Consider the following 13,905-nt stretch of genomic DNA (forward strand, 5'->3'; position numbering starts at 1 on the left):
AGACATTAGGAGACACCCTCCATCCTCTATCTCTCGTCATGCTTTGTTTTTTCATAGTACTTAACAGTGTCTGCATTATATTCATTCACTTTCTTATCTTTATACTTGTGAAACAGTAGTGAAATGCAATAGTTAAGAGCATGGGAAGTGGTTTAAGCTAACGCTTCCTGGATGCATAATCCTGGGTAAATTGGTTAACCTCTCTGAGCCTTGGTTCCTCATCGGTACAATGGGGACAGTAGTAGTAGTACCTTATCATAGGGTTGTCATGAGGATCAGGGAGATGATGCCTGGTGCAACATGGACACAATAAATTTTAGCTGCTATTATTATGATAATAGTTAAGATTTAGGGTTTATGATTACTATCCCATGGCCTAAAACAGTGCTGAATGAACCAAAAAGCAACCCTTCACCTAGTGTGTGGGAAGCATACTCCAACCAGCTGTCTTGTGGAGGGGACACCATTTAGGAAGTGACAAAGAATGCATGTGCCGTAGCAGGAAGAGAATTTGACAGTGAATCCTGGTTGCAATATTATTACCACTTTACTGAGGCATTTGGGCGAGTCACTTCCCTTCACTGGGCATCAGGCTCTTCAAATAAAATGATAGGTTGATTGCTCTGCTCCCTGCCAGCTTCTAGGGGTTCCAGTTTGGGTCCTGTGCTCCTTCTATCCACTGCATACTCTTCAGGGTTTGAAGACATATGGTGGCTACAACTTCCTTCAGCCCTGCTTCCTAACAGCCCAAAGCTACCATGGAGAGAGTTGACTCAGATAAAACAGTCTTGGTTTAAGCCTTTGAACCCAGAGACAAAGTTCCAGCCCCGGACACCAGACCTTTTTTTTACCTATGTCCCTCCCTCACCTTGAACCTCATCCATTTTAGTATTTGAGCCCTAGGTAAAGAAAGCGAGCCCTGACTGAGCCCCACCATGGGCTGGGCACAGATATGAAAGCCTTGGCCTCAAAGTTACTCTCAGACATGCACACAGGGTGTGCGTACAGCTGGATGTACACAGATGCATGTGCTCCTATATACTTGTGGATATCTGTAGTATATTTTAACCTGTTCCTATTTTCCCTTCAGGAGTGGCAGGGTTGAGATTAATTAGAAGAAAATACTGGGATTGCAGGGATGGCATTCTTTACCCTCTACCTGAGGGAAGAAATCACCAGTCAAATGAAACGTTAGTCTCTAATTGTTAGTCTCCACTGTCATGGGCCCCAAATCCTTTGTCTGCACCTCCCCTACCCACCCAGATATACCCATGGTCCTCCAGGACTTGGCAGTGTAGGGGAATTGGGGCAGACCACCTGTGGGGCTCAGAGGGCTGGAGCTTTTCCAAGGAGCCCAGAGGGCTGTAGGCCTGCTAGCAGGTGTTTCTGGTGATGGGTCATGCTGAGTCCTTTGTCCCTTGGGTCATTGCTACTGGATTTTCCAGTGCTGTTCACCCCTTACTGGAGCCGTCTGTCTGTTCCTTGGGTCGGTCTGGGAGACTTGGCAGACAGCTAGTAAAAATGTCCAAGAGGAAGACAGACTAAGAGAGAGATATCCCCTTCCCTTCTCAGTCCTCTGTTTCAAAGCTGAGCCCAACTACCCCACACCTGTCTGCCCAGCTCACCTGGGATGCTCATGTCTGTCTCCCTGCTAAAGCTGAGGAATGGCCTTCTCTCTTTTTGCCTTTCCTTCAATGCCTTCTGGAGCAAGTGGCTGTGGGGGGTAGGGAGCTGGTTATGGAAGGCGGGCTTTGTCTTTTGTGTTGAAGGAGGAGTCTGTGCACTGTGCAGTGAAGTGTGAGCAGATGAGGCCCTAAGACGGCTGGTCCCCTGGATGCAGGGGGTCTGTACCACCTTCTCTGGCTTTCTCTCTCCTCCTCTAAATTTAAGAACCAGTTGTTTTTCCTTTATTGTTTATATGCTCTGACAATTTTTTGAGTGCTTCATGGGTCTTTTCCAGGGACCTACAGCATTTAAGAGTTTAATATAAAGTTTAAGAGCTTGCGCTCTGGAGCCAAACTGCTGGGTTTTGAATCCTGGCTCTACCACTTACTATATATATGGCCTTGGGCAAGTTGCTTAACTTCTCTGTGCCTCTGTCACCTCACCTATAAAATGCAGATGATATAGGATTGTTGTGAGGGTTTAATGAATTAATGCATGGAAAAAACTTAAAACAGTGCCTGCCACATATTATGGGCTGTCTACACGTTTGTTTCTATTTTTTTCTTATTGAAGTCTAGAAGCTCTTTATATATCAGGGACATTAGCCCTTTATCTATGATATGAATTGCAAATATTTTAACACAGTCTTCTGTTTTTTCTTTTTTAAAAAACTTTATTTTGAGATGATGTGGATTCACATGCAGTCATCAAAAATAATACAGAGCTCCTGTGTATCCTTCATCTAGTTTCCCTCAATGGTAACATCTTGCAGTACTATAGAACACCCATTGTACATGTACTTGTGTGTGTCTGTGTGTATGTGTATTTAGTTCCATGCAATTTTATGATGTGTTGATTCATGTGACCATCACAGTCAAAATGCAGAACAGTTCTATCACAGGGACATCTTGTGCTCCCCTTTTATAGCCTTAGCCATGTATTCCCCGACTACCCATAGCAACCTCTGGCAACTACTAACAACCTGTTCTCCCTCTCTATAATTTTGTCATTTCAAGAATGTTATGTATAGAATCATATAGCATACAACCTTTTGGGATTGGATTTTTTTTTTCATGCAATATAGAATTCCCTTGAGATTCATCTAAATTGTTGCAAGTATCAGTAGCGTATTCCTTTTTCCATGGAATGCATGTACCACAATCTGTTTAACTAGTCACCCACTGAAGGAGATTTGTGTTTTTCCAGTTTGAGGCTCTTACAAATAAAGCTTCTATGAACATTTGTGTGCAGATTTTGTGTGAATGTGTTTTCATTCATGCTGAACAGTGCAATTGCTTGTTCTAAGTGCATGTTTAGTTTGTAAGAAACCGTCATACTCTTCCAGAGCAGCTGGACTATTTTACATTGCCATCAACAATGTTTGAGTTGTTCAGTTACCTACATCTTCACCAGGAGCATTTGCTGTAATCACATTTTTTTTAAAATTTTAGTCATTCTTGTAAGTGCGTAGTGATATCTCATTCTGGTTTTAATTTATATTTCCTTAACGGCTAATGCAGTTGAACATTTTTTCATTATGTTCAAATAATTGCCATCTGTTTATCCTTTTTAATGAAATGTCTGTTCATATATTTTGCCCATTTTCTAATTGGATTGTTTATTGTTGTTTTTAACTTTTGAGCTTTGAGAGTTTATATATATATATACTTTGTTGGACATGTCATTTGCAAGTATGTTCTCACAGTCTGTAGCTGTCATTCCATCGTCTTAGTAGGGCCTTTCACAGAGTAAATATTTTTTATTTTTGATGAAGTCCATTTTATCAAATTTTTCTCATAGATTGTGTCTTTGGTATCAAATCTAAGAACTCTTCCCCTAGCCTGAAGGACCTGAAGATTTTCTCCTATTTCTTTCTATATTTTATAGTTTTACATTTTACATTTTACAGTCTGTGATCCATGTGGAGTTAATTTTTGTATACGGTGTGAGGTTTAATGCAAGGTTCATTTTTTTGCTTATTGGAGCAATTTGTAATTGCAATTGCTCCAATACTACTTGTTGGAAAGACCATCTTTTCTCCATTGAATTCCTTTTGCACCTTTATTAGAAATCAGTTGGGCATATTTGTGTGCATCTTTGGGTCTAATTCTGGGTCCTCTATTCTGTTCCACTGATCTATGTGTCTGTCCTTTGCCAATACCACACAGTCTTGATTACTATAGTAACTTAATATTGGGTAGAGTGATTCCTCCCACTTTATTCTTCCTTTCAAAATTGTTTTAACTGTTATTTTATGTTTTTTAAACACATATGGTCCATGCTGTTCAATACATTCCAGGACTTATTTATTTTATAACTGGAAGTTTGTGCCTTTTGACCACCTTCACCCATTTTATCCACCCCTCACCCCCACCTTTGGCAATCACCAATCTGTTCTTTGTATTTATAAGCTCTTTTTTTAATTGCACATATAAGTGAGATCTTACAGTATTGGTCTTTCTCTTTCTGACCTATTTCACTTAGCATAATGCCCTCAATGCCCATCCATGTTGTCACAAATGGCAGGATTTCCTTCTTCTTTATGGATGAGTAGTATTCCATGATACGTATATACACACACCACATATTCTTCCATTCATCCATCACTGGACAGCCAGGTTGTATCCATATTTTGGCTATTGTAAATAATGCTGTAATGAACATCAGGGTACAGATATCTTTTCAAGTTAGTGTTTTCATTTTCTTTGAATAAATATCCAGAAATAGAATTGCTGGATTGTATGGTAGTTCTAGTTTTAATTTTTTGAAGAACCTCCATACTGTTTTCCATGGTGGCTGCACCAATTTACATTCCCACCAACAGTGTACTTGTGTTCCTTTTTCTCTGCGTCCTTGCCAATACCTGGTATTTCTTGTCTTTTTAATGATAGCCATTCTATAACAGGTGTGGGGTTATTTTGTTATTATTTATTTTTTTTTTTGCTATGCAAATACATTTCTGAAAATTTTAAATGGGGTTAGAGAGATCTTTTTATTGTAACTTGGAGCATTTTGTCTGTTTAAGATCTTTTCAGGAGGTCCTGTAGCATTCAGGATAAACTCCAAACTCATTACCTCAGTGCCTGACTGCGGCCCTTGTCCACCTGCCTGGCCTCCTCTCTCCAGGTTTCCCTTCATGGTCACTTCCAGTATGCTTGGCAAGTTTCAGTTTATTTTCTCTTCCCCCTGGGCCTTTGCAAATGCTGATTATTCTGTTTTGAAAGTTGTTTCCCCACATTCTTCTCCTGGCTTGCTCTCATTCCTCCTTGAGATCTACTCTCTACCTCAAGGAGGCCTTCCCTGAATCCCTATCCCCTGCACCATCCCCTGGGCTTTGTTGCCCTGCTATGTCCTTGGTTTACCTCAGCTTAGTTCCTGGCAGGGCATAGTGCTCAGTGGATGTTTGGGACATGGGTATGTACTACTTGGTCCTGGTCTTCCTACTTGATGAGTTCAGCAATGGCTTCAAGGTTCAGACTCATTCCTTAGGGTCCTATCTCTGACTCCCCAAATGTGTTCTCCTCCCAGGCTGTGCTCCCCAGGAAGACCTTCAGGACTCAGGAGCTAGTGGGGAGAGGCACAAAGCTGGGGGCTTTGAGGAAGAGGCAGAGGAGAATAAGAACGGTCCAGAAGGGCTGCTCACCCCCTGTCTCACCACAGACATGGGGGCTGAGAGGATGACAAGGGAGAAGCCCAGGTCTGAAGTAGGCAGGGTTGGGAAATCACAGCGGGGACCTCTCTTCATCCCTCCTAGCCCAACTAGATTTATTTTCCTCACCACACAATCCTTCACCTGAGGGCCCCATTGAGATTCGCTGCTCAACTCTCCATCCAGTCTGTAGCTGTGGCCTGACCTATGTCCCTGCCCCTAAGGATGTGCTTCCACCCAAGACCTGTTTTGGCAAAACTTCCAGGTAGCAATGATGAGGTGCCCAGGCACCTGTGGGACACTGCCTCTGCTTTCTCCTGTCAAGATCCCAGTGGACCTGCCTCCATCTTGCTCTTCCTACAGTACCAGAGTATCCTTCCCTTCTCCTAGTCCCCAATAATCTGTCCAGGAAACTCTTTTTGGAGCCATTCAGAGATGTCAGGGGAACTTCCACTCCCAGTGTGAGGTGGGGTGAAGAAACTAGGGCTCAGCACCATGTGAGGAATTGGTTTCTCTGTCCCCTCATCATGAACGTTCTGGGCAAAGAACCTGGCACCCAGCAAAGTCAGATCCCCTGACACCAAGGGAAGTTTCAACTTTCTCAGGCTTTGGGGAATGTCTAGTGACTTCTGGAGACAAGACAAGCCTCTGTGAGGGGATAACTAGCAGCGCACAAGAGGCAGAGCAGACCCAGCCTTTGGGTTCAGAATGATTTGGTTTCAAATTCTGCCCTTCCTGGCTATATGACCTTGAGCAAGTGAGTTAACCTGTCTGAATCTCACTTTCTGTATCCAGAAAATGTGGTAAATTTTTTTTGACTCAGCTGTATGAATGTGAAGTGCCTTGCACAGGACTAGGTGCCCAATGAATTGGCAACTAGTGAATAGCTTTCCTCCTAAATGTATTATTAAAGAAGTGGTTCTTGGAGTTTGGTCCCAGACCAGCAGCAACAGCAGCATCAGTAGCATCTGCATCCCAGAGATTGGTAGCAGTGCAAACTCTCAGACCCCGCCTCAGACCCATGGAATCAGAAACTCTGAAGGCCGGGTCCATCCACCAGTTTGGACAAGCCCACTGCAGTTTGAGAACCACTGCCACTTTGAATGGATTTTGAATCATCAATGAGCTTGTTAAAAAATACAGATTCCTAGCCTCAAAACCAGAGATTGAGGTGGGGCCTGGGAATCTATACTTTAACCCAAGATGAGTTTGATGGGGGACCCCTGCTCCAGAGGCTGCCCCCTGGGGAAAGTCATGGAAGGCACCTCCAGTCTTTGAAGTTTCCAGTCTGGGGGCTGAGGGCTCCCCTTGGAGCGGGAACGGATATAAAGCTGGAGACGGAATGAATTTGGAATTTACTTTAAGATCACTGAGGAAGGGGGGAGATGGGGCGGGACCTGCACACCTGCCCAACCCCACTACGTCATCCAGTGAGTTAGGACCCTGTCTGCACCGTCTAAAGGGGCAGGACCTCTGGAGGCGGAGTCTCTACCACCTCTGCCATCGGTCTTGTTTGACCTCCCCGCTTGCCTGGTGGGTGCTAGTGGGCAGAAGCTGGCGGGGTGGGACCTGCGTGGGGCAGGTGGGAAAGCCGGAAGGCCCAGCAGGATAGCCGCAGAGGTAGGAAACTTGGACGACCTGTCACCTCGCGGTCGGTCCCGAGCTCCATGTGGCGCCGCAGTACGCGGACGCCCTCTCCTCACGTCTCCCTAGGCCTGGATTGGGAGCTCGGTGGTGGAAGTGCAGGAGGACTGGTGGCCGGGTACCCAAACAGGAAGGCGTTTCTGTCTGAGCCCCTCTGAGCTCCCGATTGCGGGGCCTGCTCCTCTACAGCAGCCATTGGTGACACTGGTTCCACGGAACAGTTAATATCTAGTTAAAACAACTTCTCAAAGTTATTGAAACCCTGGCCTCTGGCCGGGAACAGCCAGCCCCTCTTCCCCTTCTCTCTGTATCAGCTATTGTTCTCGTTGCCATGTCCACCATCAATGGGGCACCTACATCATGACCATCGAGCTTTGCCTCAATCTGTCATTTAGTCCTAAGGGTAGGCCATCCCTCAGGCCTAAGGGCACCACCCCCATTTTCCAAGTCAGTAAACTGTGGCTTAGAGGGGTTCTGTAACTCCCCCAAGTTCCCATAGTTAGTGATATGAGAGTGGACACAGGTCAGCTAGGCCTGGAGTCCTCATCACTGACCACTGTTTTTCCCACCTTCCTGATTGAACCCAGGAGTCCTTCTTCCTTCTCTCTCTTGGAGCCCCCTCCTCCATCCCTGTGCCACCCCTTACCATTGTGCAGGTTGTGCACTGCATGACCCCATAGTCATATAGAACTCTAAGGGCAATTTTCCACCAGATGGCAGTAAAAGGATTTGGGGAAAGGCATATTTTTCTAAGTTTCACAAAGTAGCTTTCTGGGCTGTCTTGCTGTCCTTCCTACAAGACCAACAGAGTCTTCACAGAGTCTGGCTCAGGAGATCTAATCTCTGGTGGAGTGATAGTGCCCTGTGACACCTTGTGACATTGCTCCTCAGTGGACCCTGTGCCTATTAACAAGCACATGCTTACATGTGTGTGTGGTCACCTTGCCTGCCAGACCATAACTACCCCTTCCCCATCCCCTTGCAGCTGAGTGTACTGTAAGATGAGACCTTCTTGCATCATTCCTAGGATACACAGGCCAGATGTATGAACTCTATGAGCCAGGCATATTGGTCCTTCAAGCTGATACTACAAGGGTGGAGGGGAAGCATTATCCATATCATGGAACCACATTGAGCACAGCGCAGGATTTGGGAATGGGAGAAGGGATCTGGAGAGGGTGGAAATGGTCTCTGGAGCATCAGGCTCACTACATGGATGGTTTCAGCACCAAATGAGGCAGAGAGAATGTTGGGAGTTGGGTGGTAGAAGCTGGCCTGGGGTCTGGAGAGGAGGAGGAGATGGAGGACCAGTCTCCTGGAAGTGAAGGAGGGATGGACACCTAAGCTGCAATAGGGGTGAGGGAACATCCTGGGTTGGGATCCTTGGCCTGAGGGTGGAGAGGGGAGAGGTTGATCTCATCAGGAACCCCTGGTTTTGGCCCATTGTTCCAGGTTATCTCCAGGCCTGGAATGATGAGGCTCCCATGGCTTTCCCGTTCTTCCATCTGAGCCCATACCCTGACTTACATCAGCTCCTCACTGATTGACTGCCAAAATACAGAACTCACTCCTGGCAGGGGATCTGACCTGCTCTACGCCTCCAGCTCTCATTGCACCCACTTATGCTTCTAGGGTTTTCTCTACTGCCAAGGTGCAGCTGATCTCCAGCATCCTTGACCCCAGACCCTCCACTTTTAAGTTGCATCAAGAGAACAGGTTGCTTCCTGTGGTGACTATTGTGGGCAAGTTCTCTCTACACAGTTATCCGGAGCTGTTGCTGCTGCTGACTGGGAATGAGGCTGGTGGAGGATGAATGGAAGGCCACCTTGGCCAATTGGGAGCGGGGGATGCTGGAATCCTGGAGAGAAGTGGGAGTCCTGGGCAGGAGGGAGGAAGGGGTTGGCCTTGGGAGGTGTCAAGGGGAGGTGACCAGCCCCTGGGTGGTGGCAAAGGACTGAAATGTGTTAAGAGAGGGGATGTTAACTTTCTATACTGTCTGGAACAGAAGCTGCTCAGAGATCTAGTATGGCCTCCCTGTCCCTACTTTCCCCCCATTTTACAGATGAGACTAAGGCCCAAAGAGAGAGATGGTGTCGCTGGGTGGTGGTGGTAGCAGGGGAATCCTTTGACCTCTGGCCCCAGGCCCAGTCTTCTGTGGCATGTGAGTCCTTAGTTTTCTCTCGGTCCCCAAGAACAGAATTTGGACCTGGGACTGCAGATAATGTTCTCTGTGCACAGAGACACTTCTGTGGTCAAATGGAAAGGCCTCTTTCTCCACCAGGTTCACTTCCTGCTGGGCTACCCACACCTCACTTGCAGCCCCCTCTATTCCTTAATCCCAGAACCAACCCAGCCTCAACATTTTGCTCAGCCTTTTGTTGCCAGAGTAACAAACCTTTCCTAGGCCTGGGATGCTGACAGGAAAGGTATTGGGCATTTGGAGGGTTTTCTCAGGTTGAAAGACTGAAACTGTTTGGTGGAGGGAGTTACTTGTGGGCAGGGGGCTGGGCCCTGATTCCTAGGATTCTACTAGCAACCTAGGTTTCTGTCTCCTAAACTCTTTGTCTAAGGCCTCAATTTCTTGAGTATATTTGCTAGTTGCCATGACAACTTGACATTTACTGAACATTATTGGTGACCAGCTGTGTGACCACCCCCTGGACTTTAAGATAGTGGCTACTGGATAAGCATAAACCCTCTCCCATTAACTTTCCCACACGACAGGACCTCCCCCTAAACACCCCTCACCCACCTGTGCTGACATGTCTCCCCTTTCCTTTCCTCACAGAAGGAACCCTCAGCTAGTCAGTCATTCCTCTATAATCTTGACACCAGGCTTCCCTCCATGGTACCTCCAATACTCCACCTATCACCCACCTCCTACCCTTTCTCTTCCTGCTTTCACCCATCTCCCTTGGCAATTTTCCAGAGCCTGGAGAAACCCACTCAAGACTAGATGTGGTCTTTATGACCAAATCCTTCCTACCCTGGGGCCTCCAATTCCAGCCCCTCAGGGATGGGGATGCTGCAAAGGTGATGGTGTAGGTAAAATCCTGGGAGGCACAGAGGAAAGGAGATGAGAAATAACAGAGGTCCTACAATTAGCACTAGGCCAAACTCTCAGGTGCCTCTAGGCAGATAGGGGTGGGGTGGGCAGGAAGGACTGGAGGGGATGACTACCATTTTTCACAAGTTGTGCATCCTAAATAGTATTTATGTTAAGGCCTTTTTCATTCCACCTGCCCCATTCCCAGGTTAGGAAGCACTAGACATTGTGGTTAAGAACCTGGGCAGTTAGACAGACCTGGGGGTTGACTGTGGCATCACCACTTACCACTGGGCCAGCAGCATCTGCATCACCTGAGAGCTTATTAGAAATGCAATTTTTCAGGTACTATCTACTGAATCAGAAACTCTGAGCTAGAGCCCAGCATTCTGTGTTTAATAGGTCCTCTGGGAGAGTCTGACACATGCTGGAGTTTTAGACTCCCCATTGAAAAAATGTGAATAGGACCTGCAACAATACACGGTGACTGGTGGGATTTAACAAAGTTACATCCACAGAGGCCTTACTGTAGTGCCTGGATCTTCAAAGCAGTTGCTCAGTAGGTATTTGTGGGATAAATAAAGGAGCTTTAAAATGAGTAATGAAATAGAGTGGTGTGGTTTTCATTCACTTAATGAACATTTACTTAGTGCTAGGTGGTTTTAAAGACATTTCATCATAGTCCTCCACCTTGCCAATTTACAATTGAGGGGGTAAACTGATGGTCACAGTGCACAGTGAGAAGTGTCCCAGCTGAGGGATGTTCAGATAGGCTGAGGAAGCTCAAAAAATGAAAGGAAGGAAACCATTGTTGCTTTAGATGCTTTCATACATGAGTTCTCTTTTAAGGTCTATGAAAAGAACACTGGAATGTAGTCCTATTTCCTATAGCTACTTGCTGTGAGACTTTAAGCAAATCACTTGGCCTCTTTGTATGTAGATATATTTCCTCATTTGCAAAATGGGAATAATGCAGCAGAGGGTTTTATTTCAAGCAGCTAGAATGCTTAGCATATAGTAGGCTCTGAAAGTTGTTAAATGTCTTCTTGTAATCCTCCCAGAAATCCTGTGATGCAGATGTTATATTCATTTTTTTAAGTCTAGAAAAGAAAATGTTAGAAACCTAAGCCAAGGTTAGTTATTACAGTCTGGCCCAAACTGTAGCATTGAACTCTCAGGTCCCTGGCAGCCAAAGCACAGGATGAAATGTGATGGTTACCATGAGAGTTGCTTAATTTACATAACAAAAGGAGACAATACTGCTCCTTGGGGGACCCTAAGCAGGGCTACCCCCTGGCTGGCCCTCTCAACCTGCTCCCAGCTAGTGGGGGCAGTTGGCCTGTAAAAAGCAGAGTTGCTTCAGTGAAGGTGCACCTCATTCACAAGCCTGCTCAGATTCAAGGGGAGGAGGTATAGGCCCCACCTCTCAGTAGAAGGAATGTCAAAGAATTTTCGGTCAATTAAAAAAAAAAAACATCACATTAATCAAATCACAAACTGTTAAGAATCAAGGATAGTGTTTATAATTTGAAGAGTACTCTTCTCTTGTTTGACATTTATTTTTTCTTTCTGTGGTGAACCCTGTGCTGGGCTCTGGGGAACACAGTCCCTTCTTGCCTGAGCAGAAATGGCAGGGGTGGTGTGGGGAGAGGGATGGAACACCACCCAGAGCCCTGGGCTCTGGCCTGGCTTTATACCTACCAGCTGATGACCCTGGGTCATTTTCTCCTGAGTTCTAAGGTCCCCTATGTGTTGAACACCCAGGTTCTAGGACAGTGCTCCACCTGTGCCTGGGCATCTCTTATGGCAGCCTGGGGGGAGGTGGGGACAGTGGGAGCAGAGACACAGACTGAGATAAAGGGGAAGGGTTTGGGGGGCCAGCTCACTCTTTGGACAGGGGAGGGTGGTGATCTGTGGAGGATGGGGCCCCCTATCTCAATAGTGTTTGGGGAGAAGAGCCCTTTTGCTCCACATGAGCTTCTCATAGCCTCAGCAGCAGAGGACACCAGCAGGCTCTGGGCCAAGTTCCTTTCTCTGCCATCTTGAAACACTCTTGCAGTCTCAGAACCAAGGTAGGACCTCAGAATTCCGATTCCCTTTCAGGTCTTCCTTTTACCCCTGATCCTGGTCCCTCCTCAAGTTTCTGCCCAGCTGCCCAAGCTGGTTACTGTGAACCATGGCACCAGCCTCTGGGGTTCCTTTAAGATGTCTCAGCCCCCAAAATCTTGTCTTTGCCTCCATGAGCCCCATCTCTCCTCTTGCCTAGAGTACCTCTCACTCTCACCTAGCACCTTTCTCTCTCTGATTCCCATCCCTCTTAGAAGTTGCAGACTTCTCCTGCTCCCATCTTGTATTTTCCTGCTGGGTGCTGCAGAGTGGAGTCCAAGGCACTTAAATCCTTCTTTTCCACCAGCTGCTCCCAGGCAGTGGAAAGACTTTAGTCTGATCTTGAATCACCCTTCACCCCTGAGATCCTCCAACATCTCCTGTATATCCACCCTCACTGAGTAACAGACTCAGTCCCATTTTTTGAGGTCTTAGGCATTGACTCCCTGCCAGGCAGAGATCTGTCATGACCTGCATCCCAGGGTGAGGTCAGCAGCTTACCACATGTCCCACCGCTAAGTGAAATCCCTGCTACTCATGGCCCCATCTTCCTGGATTATAGTCACATCTTTTATGGCTCTAACCTCACCCACCCTATTCATGGCCTCCATCCCCTTTCTTATAGCTCCAGTGGTTTCTGACCAGCCTTAACCAACTGGCATCAACCTTCCATTCCCTATGTTTATATCAAAGTCATCTCCTCCCCAGCAAGCTCAGTTTCAGTCCAATACTCCTCCCTTTGCTGAGCCCAGCTCCACTGAATTCTCTAAACTCTCAACTATGAAAATCTGCCGCTTTTTCTCCTTCTTCATTCTCCTCTACCCCACCCAGACTGTGGACAACTTCTTCCAACCCTGTTCCTGACCCTCAACTTTCCTTCATCCCAGAAGCTGGCTTCATCTCATACCCTTGGAGATTCACACTAAGGGGTCTCATTCTGGCCCTCCTGTTCCTTCCCCTGCTGTTGGAGAGGCCCAGCTGAGGGGTTTGGAGTCAGTGTGTTGGCCTGCAGCTGGACTTGTGCCCTCCTCTGTGGATCTGTCTGTTCCTTCTGCTGGGAAAAAGTGGTGGGCCCAGGCCTACATTCTGCTTGCAGGGGAGTGGGGGTTACCTCACCAACCCCAGAGATTAGGTAGGATGGGAAAGTATGCTATGTGAGACTGGAGGGTAGTCATTGGGTTAACTTTCCACTTCCTGGAGGCCCACAACTTAAGCTGGCCAGCCATTCTCATCCTCCCTATGTGACAGGGACACAGTGTCAAAGTGTCTCTGGGTTGACTCATAGGCAGCAGCCAATTTGGGAGTGAGAGACAGAAGGTGAGGGGTCCCTACAGGTGGGGTTTGCAGAGGGAGGTGACAGAGGGTTGCTGCCTCATGTCTTTGACTTGTCTTGGCCCTGTTGGATGGTGCCTTCTGGGATGGAGCCTTTGCTCTTCCCTGCCCCCTCAGTCCTGGCAGGTCTTCCCAGCTGCCCTCTGCAGCACTCCCAGCCACACCGTGGGTTACTGCATCGGAGGCATCCCACCGCGACTCAATGGCATGGTCCCCTGAAGGACCTCTGACCCTGTCCTATATCCTGTTCTACCTAGCCCACCCTGAGCATCTGGCCCAGGAGAAGTTCAGGGATGACCCTGAATGACCCACTCCAAGACCTAGACTTGCCTGCCGCAAACCAGAATCCAGGTCTGGGATGCCCCTCCAAAATGACTACAGAGAACACCACTACCTGATGAGGTATAATCCATAAAGGCAGAACCTAAGAGCCTGAAGTGTAACCTCTTCCTGGCGGTCTTCT

Source organism: Pteropus alecto, unplaced genomic scaffold, assembly GCF_000325575.1.
Source record: "Pteropus alecto unplaced genomic scaffold, ASM32557v1 scaffold68, whole genome shotgun sequence".
Lineage (NCBI taxonomy): Eukaryota > Metazoa > Chordata > Mammalia > Chiroptera > Pteropodidae > Pteropus > Pteropus alecto.